The 16,418-nt window shown below is 34.4% G+C and overlaps 7 pseudogenes across 7 annotated transcripts; 5 read left to right on the forward strand and 2 right to left on the reverse strand.

Annotated features, from left to right (window-relative positions):
* Positions 1 to 301: 301 nt before the first annotated feature.
* On the reverse strand, positions 302 to 688 carry AT4G03975 (annotated as a pseudogene; the record flags this gene model as incomplete). The annotated part of the gene is made up of 1 exon: positions 302 to 688.
* An 869-nt stretch (positions 689 to 1,557) lies between these two features.
* On the forward strand, positions 1,558 to 1,932 carry AT4G03976 (annotated as a pseudogene; the record flags this gene model as incomplete). Its single annotated transcript has 1 exon — positions 1,558 to 1,932.
* A 683-nt stretch (positions 1,933 to 2,615) lies between these two features.
* AT4G03977 lies at positions 2,616 to 3,504 on the forward strand (annotated as a pseudogene; the record flags this gene model as incomplete). Its single annotated transcript has 4 exons — positions 2,616 to 2,717; positions 2,806 to 3,070; positions 3,158 to 3,260; positions 3,366 to 3,504.
* Positions 3,505 to 4,465: 961 nt separating this feature from the next.
* On the forward strand, positions 4,466 to 5,410 carry AT4G03978 (annotated as a pseudogene; the record flags this gene model as incomplete). Its single annotated transcript has 1 exon — positions 4,466 to 5,410.
* Positions 5,411 to 5,872: 462 nt separating this feature from the next.
* AT4G03979 lies at positions 5,873 to 6,658 on the forward strand (annotated as a pseudogene; the record flags this gene model as incomplete). Its single annotated transcript has 1 exon — positions 5,873 to 6,658.
* Positions 6,659 to 7,724: 1,066 nt separating this feature from the next.
* Positions 7,725 to 10,571, reverse strand: AT4G03981 (annotated as a pseudogene; the record flags this gene model as incomplete). Its single annotated transcript has 1 exon — positions 7,725 to 10,571.
* Positions 10,572 to 13,403: 2,832 nt separating this feature from the next.
* Positions 13,404 to 15,372, forward strand: AT4G03980 (annotated as a pseudogene; the record flags this gene model as incomplete). Its single annotated transcript has 1 exon — positions 13,404 to 15,372.
* Between the last annotated feature and the right edge of the window lie 1,046 nt (positions 15,373 to 16,418).

A 16,418-nucleotide genomic window follows, 5' to 3' on the forward strand; every position in this document is an offset into this window, starting at 1 on the left:
TTTCATTACTCCCAAAAGGAACAATCTCTATTTTATATGTTATACATGGATTTAATGTGATATGCGGTATATTATTGTGTTCCATCCATATTTTTATATCCATAAGGTATACGATATGTGGATTATTATTCTATACTAATTATAAAATAAAGGTTTGTTACTTACTTAGTAGAAAGGTCTAAATCTTAAATGGTAATATAGCATAATTGGAAAACTAAAACCAGAAAAAAGAAAGAAGCTAATACATGAAAAACAAAGGTTCTTAACGGTTCAAGAAAAAAGACAACATTAAAATTGAACTTCACATATTTGGACAAGTTTTGTGTGCTGCACTTTTGCATCGGCAGCACCTTGCATTCATTGCTCGCACTCGGGGCTGAGCCCAGTAAGCTCCATCGATTTGTACCCATCCTCCGTCCTCTTCATAAGGCTCCACCCATAAAGGTGCCCTGTAGCATTCTTCAACGAAATTCTCATATGCTATTCCTTTGTACAATACAGCAGTCAAAGCATGGGGATTGTTTGCTTGAAGACATTTATTGAAGAAATGATAATAGATCGAGTGTGGCATTGACCACCACATGAAATACCGAGATCTGTCAAGTCGGACACACCGTAGGGTTTCCTCTGAATACACAGCCTCCTTAAATACCGGACCTGCTTTAATCAAATTTTTCAATGCATCCATGCCATCTTCAGCCAGGTAGCTACCAATTTTAGCAAGCAATGGAGGGGGCATGTGAAATTCTTGAATGGTGGTTTCCTGTCCAAAAAATAATAACTTAATAAGACAATATAAATAAAAGTATAAAGTAGGAGAGTTTATGATTTTTGTAATGTATGAAAAACCATTTTTACACTACAGCTGGCTGATGGTTCACTCCTGCGTTTCTGTCTTCTCATAATTGATATGCTCGTAAGAAATCAAATAAAGAATAATTTATAAACTGGGGAGAAATCGTGGATACTTATTTAAAAAAGAATATGGTTTATATTCTTCTATTCTTCTACTTTCTTTAATTTCGCCCCAGAAACTAAAATTTGAAAAGCAGAATATTCCCTATCTTAACCATTTCGCAAGTTTTACGGAGATAAGTTTTGATTTGGAGCGACGCTGTAAAAGTAAATATTCCTAATTTAGGTAACTACAAATAAAAAAAATTATGTGGATATGTAGATCATGTGGTAGTTATATAGAGAATATTATTATTCTCTATTATCATGAAAGAACAATCTAAATTTACTTCCCTCCATAACATTGATAAACTTCGTTATTACAGGAATATTCCCACCTTCCCAACTACAACTTTTAATAAACCGGAAAAATATAAAAATAAATCTAACCATAATAATCTCTAGCTACAAAAACCTCCCACGATTCGTTTAAGTTTCTTCCATACCCATTCCATCAGTTTCAACTTCAAAACATATAAATAATGCTCAAGTTAACGAAGGCCGACATGAGTGAACCATCATCTGTTTCAGGTGTCAAAAGGTAGGGCAGCGTATCATAAGCTATAGTCTTATACGTTTGACATCCAACATAAACAAAAAACCAATTGTTTCCAACCTTTTTTTTTTTTAATGCATGTTGCTATTATCCCTGAAATTCACATACCGGCACCAGTACTTGCTAAAATTGTTAGCTACGTTGCTGAAGAAGGCGTGGATGCTTTGAAACCCTTTGTGAAAGCTGGACCACCATTTAAATCGGCTGTGTATTTAAAGGAAACTCTAAGTTGTGTCCGCCTTGACAAATCTCGTTATTACATGTGGTGGTCCATGACGCACTCCATCTATTATCATTTCTTCACAAAATGTCTTGAAGCCAAAAATCCACCTGCTTTGAAGGCTCTATTGTACAAACCAATAGCTTATGAGAATTTTGCAGCCGAATGCTATAGAGCTACCGTATGGGCGGAGCTTTACGGAGAGTATGAAGCATAGAAATCAATATGTTCATAATGTTATGTCCATTATTATCTTGTCATGTACATTGCTATACTTAATTTATCTTATATCTTTTGAAGTTTAATCCTAGGTAAATTCATTCATTCTCCCAACTAACTTTTTTGGTTGACATGAATCTGTTGAGCAAGTTTGAATAAGTTAAATCCCCAAAAAATATTCTCAAATGCTAACCCTTTTGGGTCATATAACTCAGATCAAGAATGTATATTACATCCAAACGGACGGTTATCGGTGGATATGTTATTTTGGACAGAAAAAGATTATGAACACATATAAATTGATGATATCCGCAACCTGCTTCAAGATGAATTTCCGAGGTCAAGCTGTATTTCTGCTTAGTACAAGACACATTAAATCCCCATACCGTATTTCAAACTTTATTTTACTTTATTGAATTTTCATAGAACCAACGTTTTTTAATTAAAAGTTACAACGTTTAATTCCTTCGACGAATCAACACGTCATTATTACAGTTTACATCGTTTCAGTTTGTATAAATTCAACTTCTACTCACGATTTCATCAAGACAACCACATCACAAACGCAAAACAAAACTAAAGATTACAATATTTCTCAGTTTTCGTTACTCTTTACTTCTCCTGTTCACGATCGTTCAACATCACAATCTTTACGAGTTGTCTCCGATGGTTACTGGCTGGACCATCTGTGTCATTGTATTGAGAATTTACAAAAAATTTCTCAACTTGTACGCTTTCGAACTACGTCTTGTCTTGGCCGATGAATGGGTAAACAATTTTTTTCAATTTATTTTGCAATTTGTGGAATTTTTATTTACCCGTGTATCCCTCACCCCTAAATTGTTATTTGTAACAGGGCACCCAAATAGAAGCAACCATCGGACCTCGTTTCTCTGCCTTCTATTTTGACAGGATCCAAGAGAATCAATGGAAAACGATAAGTACGTTTCTCGTTCGACCTAACTGCGAACCAATAAGAACAACTCATCATGAGTTTCGCATTTTATTCATGGATCACACCATTATCACTTATTCCACACCTTTAGCAATCAGTTTACTCAACAAGTTCATTACATTTGACTACATTGTGGATGATGTTGTTGGCAAACATACCTTGGTTGGTAAGTAATGGCTTCTTCATAAATTCCATTCACTTTTTTCAAAAAATTTATTTTTTTAAACACATATCTCCGACATATTTCTTATAGATGTTATTGGTGCACTCGTGAATGTTGGGATTCTCACTAATACCGCAAGTAACGGGAAAGATACGGCTGGATTCAAACTGCCGTTCATGATCATGGATAAAAAGTACATTTCTTCAACATCAATTTTCAGTTTTTTTTCAAACATATCATGTTTATACATTTTTGTAGTAAGGTTAGTATATAATCTCAAATACTTACTGATTTTCAGCAAAGATACATTGGAATGCGAGGCGTATGGACAAATAGTAGTGGATTTGGAGAAAAGATTTCGAGCATTTCGCAAGAACAATGTTTTTATTGCACTTGCTTGGTGGAAGGTGGTTAGATATTATGCAGGTTGTAACTAGTTTAAGATTCTTAGCCATGCGCCAATATCAACCATGTATCCCGAACCTGATGTTGAGGAAGTTGAAGAAATCAAAATGGTTGTAAGATGCTTAGAACTATCAAAGTGCTTGTTGCTTACAATTGTTATCTCATCTTCTTTTTTTTTTTTTTTCACATCTTATGTTTACCTCCAACAATGTTTTAATATTTTTATAAATGATATTATATATTAATAAAAAGTTATTTATTTATTAAAAATTTGTCCTTTTTATTTATTGCAACAAAAACTTAGATTAAGCAGTACAATAGTAATCAAGTGTCTGAATTAAGTTCACCTATGGAACATTGTTGAACTGTTTTAAAACTGAAGAATTACCCACATACATGATTACAACTGTTTGTAAAACGTCAAACCATAATAACTTTTTCAAACTGTTTAAACTTCTGTGTCTGCTGTTTTGTTGTTAGGTTAATTCTTGTTTACATTTTATCTACATTTCTATATAAGTGAAGTCTTTTCATTTTAACAATTTTTTTTTGTCTTTAATGACATCGGTCTATGAATGTAAAACCTATTATCTTCTCATATTTACGAAAAACATTATAAAAAAAAAAACGTAAATCCCCATAAATAAGTTCCGGCTAAATTGGCTGTAACAAATCACTGTAGCACGTCTATATAATATATTATAGACCATGCGTATATATATTCATGGACGTGAGAATATGGACATATCTACTTTACTATCACGAACAATTTTTGGAATATTTGTAGGATCCACTAATTATATTTAGTAACCCATCGCTCCACCAAACCACTCCCTATTCATTTATCCAGAGAATTAGGGTTTCCATTTCATCACGATCTCAAATCCGTTTCCCTTCAGCCTAGTTTGGTCCTCTTTAATTATCAGTGATTCTTCAAATTCCTTAGATCATTATTTGTTCACTTTCACTATTATACTAATTTGATAATCCAAAATAACAAAAATCGTCTGCGAGAAAGGAAAATGTACCCACCCTCGACCAATGTCCCCTACTAGACATTACTGGCGACCCCCAAACGCCCTTGCCCCTGTTAGGGGAAATCAATTTGCCGTGCAGCCTCTTCGTCAACCTTTAGTTCATTTTAACCTACAGGTAATGTTTACTCAAAACAAATTTCAATCAAATTGAGGCACTCATTTTATATAGACTGAAATTGATCCAAAAATTGCGAAATTTTGTTTTGAACTAGTATATAGCCTCACAAATTTGGTGTTAATGTTGGTACGCATTTTCTTTCAGCCTCCTCCATTCCCTGATTTCCACATGCCTGATCATGTAGCAGCTAAAATAGTCAGCTTAGTTTGTGAGGACGGTGTAGATATGCTAAAGGCTTGGATTCAATCAGGTCCAGATGGAAAAGCCGTTGTTTTTTCAAGTGAAACCCTTTCTTCTGTTTGAATAGATAAGTCCCCTTTTTTTATTCATATGGCTGAAGAATCGTCTAGTTTTCACATGTTTTACACCAAATGCCTCACCGCAAAAAATCTGTACGCCCTATATCTTCATAGTTTAGTGCTGGCATTTCATATGTTTGAGCTCCAAGAGTTAATTGCTATATTGGATGGCATAAAGAACGTTTTCCCACATGCTGGTCTACTTTACATCATGCTCCATAGTTGCGCTGGATCAATTCCGTGGGAATTTTATATTCAGTACAAGCGAAGGTACTACAAATTTAGTGAAGTCGACTTATTTGCAGATAAATTAATGTTCCATATCAACGAGGTTGGTCCACGTCGCCAAGGGACATACAAAAAATCCTGGGAGTTCGAGGATTATGGTGAGTGTTGGTCGGACCATCAGAACCTGAATGAGTACGAGGGACAGTGGTGTAACACTTGTATTTAGTATTACATGTCCCAGGAAATTGCACACATTTCATAAGTAATACTTTCAGAAGTACCAATTTCATTTATGTTCATCTTATCGTTCTTCTCGATTGCAGAAAACATATTTGAATCTAAGTTTTTATTCTTGATTTTATGTATTAGTTTGTTTTGCATATTTTGCCAACTTTATTTATATATTGTTCGAGTCTTCAACTATAAGGTGTCACAATTATTATATAAATGATTAGAGTTGTTTCAGAACTATGACTTGCATTTTTGTATATGAAATTGCTTTAATGGAATTCAAGTGGTAGCTTTTATATTTAGAGTTAATATATAACTGAACCCGTACTCCCCACTAAGCTTCATCCCTCACGATTGTGACCTATTAAGAGAAACTTCCAATTAATTACTCTATTTTTATTACTCATTTCTAAACCGTTTTGATCAGTACTAAAACTTCTCTCTCCATCACATCTTACTCTTTCGTTATTCGCAACAAATTGACAAAATGAGTACATCATCCAAATGTCTACACTCTATCACACAATCTAGCGACACACAGGTTAAATTTTTCATTTTTAAACAATATAGTTTACATTCATTCCACAAAGTATATGTAACTTCTATAACTTTTCGTCTGCGTTGTCAACAGAGGAAGATTGCAAGATTATATATTCCGGAACCAATTCTCGCACTAATTGTTAGCCACGTTTCAGAAGAAGGAATTGAGGCTCTGAAAAACTGGATTAAATCTGGTCATGAAGGGAAATCTGCAGCTTTCTCTGTCGAGACACTATCCCGAGTTCGTTTAGATAAAAGCCCTGACTTCATCAACATGTCTTCGCCCGACTCTGTTCACTTCTCATTCTTCTCAAAATGTCTTGCAAAACGAAACCCTTACGCTATGTATCTCCAGAGCTTGAGGCTAGGGTTCTGTTCTCTTGACCTGATAGGCGCCATTTCAATATTGAATGATTGTAAAGATGTCATTCCTATAGCCAAACTTCTTTACATTGCTCTAAACCGCTGCGCAGGTAATGAAGTATTAGACGCGTTTAATACTTTCAAACGAGAGAACAAGTGTTTTACAGATGTAGATATCATGGCCAAGACACTAATTGGCCACATTTCTGATTCGGAACCAAAACGATTCGGATCTTACGCTGAGCTCTTCCATTATGAGGATTATCCAGACTGTTGGCTCATCCATGAATTTTACAACGAATATAATGGTGAGAGATGTTCACATTGCATCTACTTCTTCCTCTTCAGAGACATCCTTTTGCTTTCCTAGTTTATTTAAAAACATCAATTACCCACTTTCAGTATATAACTATCTCTTTTGTTTCCCTCTTTTATCTAGTTTATTAATGTAATCTTATTATGAAGTTGTATTTCTCTCTTGTATTTAACGTATAAACTAGTGAACATCTTTCTCGTTTATCATGACTTATAGGGACTCTTTCGATTTTGGAGCATGCATAACAAAATTTTCCGACTATACTAATTCCAAAAATACTAAAGATTGGTTATATCTGATTGGTCTGGGGTGTGTGGATAGACATATAAATATTCATTTCCTATCTACATGTAAATATTCAGAGACATCCATTTCATTACCAAGGTTTTAAAGATTTTTTTATTATTTAAAACTAAGCTATATAATATGAAATCACATGTATTAGTCGATATTCTCTATTCTATATTATCCGACTCAATAAATGTCCACATTTTTTATTCAGAACCAACAAACTTCTAACCTTACATGCACTTTTACATTACGATGTTTTTTAGCAGAAATTTGGCAATTGCATAAGTTTTAAAAAGGAATATAATGGGAAAAGATGTTTGTTTACATGGCTGATAGGTTCTAATTCCATTTTTTAAATCTGAGATGATCTGAAAATAATTTGCTCACAATAACTAATTTTTCAACATATAACTGATTGGGGTATCTTACAATATTGAAGCATGTAAATCGAACTAATCTTACAAATAGATCTATTTGAATCAAACGATTGGATATGATCTGATGGTCAACTATATTTGGATAGAAAACAGAAATATTTGATTTTCATCTACTTGTACCTTTTCTGCGACATTCTTGCGTGTCCCTGGTGTAACATAAGCAGTATAAATAAAAAACCTAATTAGCATCCAATACTCAATAAATATTTATATGTTTTACACCTACGCATTACATTACAAAAGAAAAACAATTAATATCCTAAATTGCAATCTCAAAGTCATCCACCGTAACAACTTGTTCAAATTGGATTTGTACAACTTGTCCTGTTATGACCCATGCCTTTGCACCTCAAGCACCGGTTCTGATGCGTCCTTCCAGTCTTAGGTTTCTACATTTACCATGTACAAACCACATTATGCATTAGGTTTTAACAATCAATTAGAAAGTACTACTTTAGCAAAAAAAAATCCTTACCTTGTATTCTCCTGTTGATGGAATTCTGGCTACCTTTGGCCTCCCTGATGGTCTCCTTGTATATGGTGGCAACATCGATCGGTGTTCAAGCTCTTCTGGTATTTCTTCGTCTCTTCCAATAGCTTCAGGGAATACTGCTTCCCGGTAACTCGAAACCCATGCGTGGGGCTTGAAACAGTCATCAACTAAAGCCTTGTAGGAAATTTTAAAACTATTCGCAGCCACCAAAGCATGATTGCAAAGGATCTTGAGTTTATCATACCTCTTGCAAGTACATTGCTTCTTCTCAAGATCAATAACATTTCTTCCACCTAACATGTCATTTATCTCGTAGCTCCAGTTGGTGATCCTCCCAACCTTGCTCCCATTGGTTGTTAACATGGTTTTTGTTATTTGCTTGTCAACTTCCGGAGGAACGGGACCTTTATGTTCGAGAGACTTCTTCCGACGCGCATTAAACCATCTAGTTAACATAGACCTGATAAATCTTATCAACTCCACAATATGTGACGATCGACCTTTGTTTAATGCCTTGTTTAAGGTCTCCGCTATATTGCTAGTCATCAGATTGAAACGCTGTCCCCTGAAATAATGCCTTGTCCAATTAGCCATCCCTATATCATGTAGATACTTACCGCAATTCTTGTTCGTGGATTCAATCTGACCATAAAGCTCTTTAAACTTTGTACCGGTAAACGCATATCCTGCATTTTTTACTAACTGCGTCAAAGCTTTGTTCTTGTACTTAGCTTGGACATTCCTACAAAGGTGAATAATAGAAGCCCCATGATTTGCTTGCGGAAAACTCTCTTAACAACAACAAGGATTGACGAGTGTCTATCTGATAATATAGTCAGAGTTTTGCTGTCTGCAATGATCCGCTCCAACTTCGTAAAGAACCAAGTCCAAGACTCGTCATTCTCACTCACTGTCCACATCAGCAAATCCAAGTGGATAGACTTGGAAGTTTGCATCCTGACCACTCACTGTTAGTAAGACCCCTTTGTATTTTCCTTTCAAATGTGTTCCATCAACAACCAATATCCTTCTCAGATGCTTAAATCCTGCTATCGAGGCACCAAAAGCTAAAAACATATACAAAAACCTCTCTTTGCTCTCATCTTCAACATCTCTTTCGGTTTCTATATGTGTTATTGTTCTAGGATTAGTTAGCTTCAGTAGATGCAAATATTCTGCCAGATAGCAGTATGATTCTTCGTCACTCCCGGCAACACTAGTTAAAGCTGATTCCCTAGCTCTCCAACACTTGCTATATGACGCAGAGACTCTCAAATCTTCTAGAACTAGTTGTTGTAGATCCATCGGGACAGGACCGGACGTAGGATCACTGTACTTAGCCTTAAAGACGGATGCAATAACTTTAGATGTTGCCTTCTGCATGAATTGTCCTCTAGTATCTAACGAACATGTGTGATCCAGACTTGCTTTCTTAATTTCATAGTAGCCAGTACCTTTCATGAGTGTCGCCAAAATTCTATAATCACATTTCTCATCTGAACAACTAAGAACAAAATAATTCCACTTTGTTCTTGTTTGCTTGAAATGAAACATGTTCTTGATCGCATATATAGCCAAACCGATTTGGCAATCTTCTTTGCTTGCATACACTTTCCCCTTGTATATCCCTTTGCCATCATCCTCTATACCCAAATCCGGTATGTTCTCTACCTCATACTCGATGTCTTCAAATAATGGTGGGATATCAAACTCCTCATCATCAATTTCCTCCAACTTCCTTGCACCACCTCTCAATCCGTGAGAGCTCCCAGCTTTACAACCAACCTTAGTTTTCGCAGCCCATTCCGTTTTTACCTTCTCTGCGTTTACACCTGAACCTCCACCACTCACAAACACAGCATGGTCAAAGACACCACTACCTGTGCACTGAACAACTTTATCCTCACTGGTGCCTACCTTATCATTTAAATCCTCAAAACTCTCGTCTTTATTATTTTTTTCCCTTGTACCTTGCATCTACTCCACCCTTAGACATCAACTCTTCAGCGTTTGAGCCACCATAATCATCCGACAGGAAATTACCCCAGAACTCTTTATCATATCCGCCACAGGGCATAGTATCATCAGAAATATCTATCCCGTCTTCTGTTTCCTCTGTTTTGTTGTCCACAAATAAGTCATCCACGAATATGTCATCTTCATCATTAACAATTACTTCTTCGTTAGATTTCAGCCCACCGCTTCTTGCTATTTTTTCTTCTGCATCGTGTAATGCATCCATGAATTCGTCATCTACAGGGGTCACTGGAACATTAGGAGATTTTGAAACACCAGAAGATATATCCCCAGAACCTGTGTCAGCATTTCTCGAACCACTTGTTGTATCATACAAACTTTCAACTTTTCGTTTTGCACTACTTCCTGGCGTTTCACAACTCAAATTTGGTGTATCAACCTTTTCTTCAAACTTCACAAACAAGTTTAGACCCCTGTTTTCTCTAAGGGTGTTTAGATAGTATTGAAGTCCAATCTCGCTTGTAACCAGAACCGGTGGAGTCTTATCCTTTGTTGCAAACATGTTCTTATTCGGTACAGAGTAACTTAACAGAGGATTTAAACCCTTGACGCCAAACTCCTGCAGAATTGCTTCGTTCAACGCAACCAATATTATTCCCTCATGAATTGGTACAACCCTTGAGAAAAGTTGGTTACATATCTCCAATTTCCACTCTCCAGTCGAAGAACAAAACCACTCTCCACATATAACCATGATATAGTCGTCCATCGATCCCTGTACAGATAAACGAAAAAAATAAATTTGGTTATATTCTGATTCCCGTAACAAATAGAATGCACGAAATTTCGTTTTAATATCATGATATCAGTTTTCTACAATCGTACCTCCTTGGACACGACAGTTGGCCAAAGATCGATGATTGAAACCCAGAATCTTATGTGTTTCAATGGATCTCGTGTTTCAGTTTGAATAAAGTCGAAAAGCAAGGGAAGTTACAATGATTAATCTCGGCCGTTTAATTTACTGAAATCCGACGATCGTCGTCACGCCCAAACTGTTTTTTCTAAACCGACCATAATAACCGTATATTTTAGACCAATACCAAACGAAACCATAAACCGGTTTGTAGAAATATCTCAAACGAATTAGTGGGGGTATATATGTCTTATTTCACTCCAAAAGCAAGGCAAAGTGCCTCTAGTTTTTAAAGTGTCTAAAGTGAATTAAGTTTCTCCGAAAGTGCCTCATAGTGTAACAAACCCTTAAAATTATAAATCCAAATATACTAGACTTATTTAGTAATTCATATATATTTGGAATAAAAGTAACTAATGTTATAGTTTTGGGTAATATGATTATCTATACCCAGAAGAACTGATAATTAACTGACAAAAAAAAAACATTGTTGTCTTCTACTGTTTTAATTTTATGACACTTATACCCCTAAATTAATTAAACTAAAAATAAAAAGTTGGATGAAACATTAGTACCTTAACTAAAACATTAGTACGTTCAAATAAATATTATCCATATATCGATTATCTTACCGTGTTAAGACAAATATTATTTTGATTTTTAGTATGTTACCATGTTATTATTCATATATCGATTATCTTACCGTGTTGAGACAAATATTATTTCGATATTTAGTATGTTAGCATGTTATTATTCTATGTAAAATGTTGTTATAATCGTTATCATGTTAATTATGTAACATGATGTATTTTATTTTGTTGATATATATATAAATAAAAATATTTATTCATAATTTTAAGTAGATAAACATTTATTTAACATATAATATGTAAATTTACCACGTTATTATATATGTTAGCTTGCTAAACAAACAGTTATATACTTATTTTTAAGAATAATTCACTGTAATGCCCTTTTCTCAATGCCCTTTTGCAACTCTACCCTTTTTCCCATTTTCATTTCTACCCTTTCTAATACTTTTCTCTCCAAATTACCTTTAATGAGCTACCCACAGACCTAATTCATTTCTTCACTCTCTCTCTTCTTCCTCCATCGGAAATTGTGAATGCCGTTGAATCCCATGCCGTCGGAAATAGTGAGTTTACTCGCCGTGAAAACCCATCTTCGCCGTCGGAAGTAGAGCTGTGTGTCGCCGTCGAATCTCTTGCGTTTCCCCGGTTTGATTTTATAATGTTAGCTTAAATCTTCGATTTCGAATTGATTTATTCGATTTTTGTTGTTGATTATGTGAATTCGTTATTTGAATCCTGATTCAATCGACAGTTTGACATTTGCTTCAGCTTCGAATTTGAATTTTGTTTGAGATTTGATGATTGAATTTGTTTATAAAATCCTTGTAAATTCGTTAATACCTTTTGAATTCGTTATACTGTTTCGTGATAGATTTGCTTATGTGAATTCGTTATACTATTTCGTAATAGATTTTGGTTCTGATTTAGTGTTTACCTCTTTTACATATGCTTTCGTGATAGATCTATGCCACTTACGCTTTAAAACGATTTGTAAACCATGTTAACCACTTTTCAAAGCTTTTTAAATCCCTTGTAAATTATTTTATGCTACTTACTTACGCTTTAAAACGATTTGTAAACCATGTTAACCACTTTTCAAAGCTTTTAAAATCCCTTGTAAATGATTCTATGCTACTTACTTACGCTTTAAAACGATTTGTAAACCATGTTAACCACTTTTCAAAGCTTTTAAAATCCCTTGTAAATTATTCTATGCTACTTACTTACGCTTTAAAACGATTTGTAAACCATGCTTCTCTCTGTAGTGACAGTGTTTTTATGGGTGTTGATATTGTTGTTATTTATCTTATCAGGTTATAATGCTAGAATTGTATCCTGTTTGTGGCTTGTGGAAGTTGACAAACAATATGACTTGGGAATTTGAATTAGACATTGAATTGGGAGCTTCTTTAATGGTCATTGATGAGCACATTACCTATCACGCGTTGGTGGATATTCTTGTAGAGGATTTTCAAATAGATAGTTCAACCAATTCTTTGAAGCTTAGTTACAAGTTAGTCTCCACATCTACAACCATACAATCTCATCCTCTTTATATTAGAAACGATAGACAGCTTGCAACTTTTATGCACAAATTCTCACAGAGTGGAGGATTGCTTCAGTTATGTTTGACTGTAGAGCAAATTTCTGTGACAGTTGAGCAGATTTTTCAATAACCTTCTTGTGTTATAATTTTAAAAATCCTTGTAAAATCATTATTAAGTCAGTGATTGTGCTTATTACAGGCTGAGACTACTTCAAATCCTTTTGTTTCTCATTCTCTCCCTACTGCTCATGTACTAATCGTTTTAAAAATCCTTGTAAAATCATTATTAACGTTTTTAAACCCCTTTTAAAAATCCTTGTAAATTCATTATTAACGTTTTTAAACCCCTTTTAAAAATCCTTGTAAAATCATTATTAAGTCAGTGATTGTGTTTATTACAGGCTTAGACGACTTCAAATCATTTTGCTTCTCATTCTACATCTACTACTCAGGTACTAATCCTTTTAAAAAATCTTGTAAAATCATTATTAACGTTTTTAAACCCCTTTTAAAAATCCTTGTAAAATCATTATTAAAGATAGATTGATGTTTAAGGTAAGCTTTTTATTTTGGCAGCCGAGGTTAACCTCTAGGATTATTCAGGCGTGTGTATCTGAAACATCTAGTATTTTTGATCAACAGTATTCTAGTTCTGCGTTTTCAACTGGTCTAAGTGATGCTGATTCTTTGTTTATTGGAAAAAAATTCAAAGACAAAGATGAAATGGTATTCACGTTGCGGATGTTTGCAGTGAAGCACAGCTTTGAGTTTCATACAGTGAAATCAGATCTCACTAGGTATGTTCTTCATTGTATTGATGAAAACTGTAGTTGGAGACTACGTGCAACTAAGGCTGGTGGATCCGAGAGTTATGTTATTCGGAAGTATGTTAGTCATCACAGTTGTGACTCTTCATTAAGGAATGTTAGTCATCGTCAAGCATTTGCAAGGACATTAGGAAGATTGATAAGTAACCATCTTGAAGGAGGAAAGCTTCCCCTCGGACCTAAACAGTTGATAGAAATATTTAGAAAAGATCATGGAGTTGGGATCAATTATTCGAAGGCTTGGAGAGTTCAAGAACATGTAGTAGAACTTGCGAGGGGTTTACCTGATGATAGTTTTGAGGTTTTACCGAGGTGGTTCCACAGGGTACAAGTGACGAATCCAGGTTCTATCACTTTTTAAAAAAAAGAGTCTGCTAATAAGTTTAAGTATGCATTTCTGGCTTTTGGTGCATCAATTAGAGGTTATAAGTTGATGAGAAAAGTCATATCTATTGATGGTGCCCATCTGACATCAAAGTTTAAAGGGACTTTGCTTGGTGCCTCAGCTCAGGATGGGAATTTTAATTTGTATCCTAGTGCTTTTGCAATAGTTGACACTGAAAATGACGCGTCATGGGACTGGTTTTTGAAGTGTTTGCTGAATATAATCCCTGATGAGAATGATTTAGTTTTTGTGTCTGACCGAGCTGCTTCTATTGCAAGCGGACTTTCAGAGAATTATCCACTTGCTCATCATGGACTTTGCACTTTTCATTTGCAAAAAAACTTGGAAACCCATTTCAGAGGTTCTTCACTTATTCCAGTTAACTATGCGGCTTCTAGAGTTTACACGAAGACAGAATTTGATTCTTTGTTCTGGAAAATCACTAATAGTGATAAAAAGTTAGCACAATATCTTTGGGAGGTAGATGTTAGGAAATGGTCTCGAGCTTATTCTCCTTCAAATCGGTACAACATCATGACATCTAATCTAGCTGAATCTGTTAATGCCTTGTTGAAACAGAACCGCGAGTATCCGATTGTTTGCCTATTTGAGTCAATCAGATCTATTATGACAAGATGGTTTAATGAGCGACGTGAAGAGAGTAGTCAACATCCGTCTGCTGTTACTATAAATGTAGGGAAGAAAATGAAAGCGTCATATGATACTTCAACACGATGGCTTGAGGTTTGTCAAGTTAATCAAGAAGAGTTTGAGGTAAAAGGAGATACCAAAACGCATTTGGTTAATCTGGACAAAAGGACTTGCACATGCTGTATGTTTGATATTGATAAATTTCCCTACGCACATGGAATTGCTTCTGCTAAACATATCAATCTGAACAAAAACATGTTTGTTGATGAGTTTCATTCTACTTACAGGTTTTATCTCTATTCTTAACAACTTTACAGGCGTTTTTAAATGTTTTAATATCTCTTTTTATGTTTTTATCTGTGTTTATGTGGTTTTAATCTCAGTTTACATTGCTGTAATTTACAGGTGGCGTCAAGCATATTCAGAGAGCATTCACCCAAATGGTGATATGGAATATTGGGAGATTCCAGACACTGTTAGTGAAGTTATTTGTCTCCCACCTTCTACTCGTGTACCTAGTGGCAGACGGAAGAAAAAGAGGATACCTTCTGTTTGGGAGCATGGAAGGTCTCAGCCAAAACCAAAATTACACAAATGCAGTAGGTGTGGTCAGTCGGGTCACAACAAATCAACTTGTGTTGCTGCAATTTAGATATATCTTTATCTCCAGAGAATTGAATATTGTTGGGTTTTTTAATTTTTCCTTCATTCTGTCGTGTTATTACTCTCGTTTGTTAAAATTACTATCAAACTTTTACAAGTAATTTTGAAGGTTATTCCAACATTTTACCTTTTAAAATCTCTTGTAAAATCCTGTTTAAAACGTCTGTTTAAATCCTTTTAAAATACCTTGTAAATCTTTCGTTATGCCACTTACATATACTTTAAACGATTGTAAATCAAGTTAAACACTTTTACAAGCTTTTAACTTGAATCTTTTAAATTTCTTGTAAGTCGTTTACTAAAATTACTATCAAACTTTACAAGTAATTTTAATAGTAATTCTAATAATTTACCTTTTTAAAATATTTTGTAAAAGCCTGTTTAAAACGTCTTTGAAAATCCTTTTAAAATACCTTGTAAATATTTCGTTATGCCACTTACATATACTTTTAACAATTGTGAATCAAGTTAAACACTTTTACAAGCTTTTAAAATCCCTTATAAATCATTTTCTGACATTAACTTATTCTTCTTAAACGATTGTTAATCAAGTAAACCCCTTTTAAAAGCTTTTAAAATCCCTTGTAAATCATGTTTTACCACTTTATTATCCTTAAAAACCGATAGCAAACTATGTAAACCCTTGTTAATTCGTTTGCAAGGCTTTGCAAGGCTTTACAAATCCTTTAAAATGTCTTATAAATCTTTCGTTATGCATATAAGCTGTTTATGCCTTTAAAATCACTTGTAAATCATGACAATTCTTATAAAACCATAAACAGTTGACAATAGTAAAGCATTTTGATTAGATTTGACAGTCATAATTAAATATATATAACCAAAATACAAGTACAATCATAGATTCAAAATAACAAAAGTAAAATAAACATGTTTGAAATAAGTCAGTCTAAAGAATTAAATCCATTTTTGCCTTAGTAGCTCTATCCTTCTCTACCTGCAAATAAAATTCAAACTGTAAGTTATTTTTTGCATAACAATAATATTCAAGTTTTTAAAGATATATCGTTATACAAA

The sequence above is a fragment of the Arabidopsis thaliana genome, chromosome 4 (genome assembly GCF_000001735.4).
Source record: "Arabidopsis thaliana chromosome 4, partial sequence".
Lineage (NCBI taxonomy): Eukaryota > Viridiplantae > Streptophyta > Magnoliopsida > Brassicales > Brassicaceae > Arabidopsis > Arabidopsis thaliana.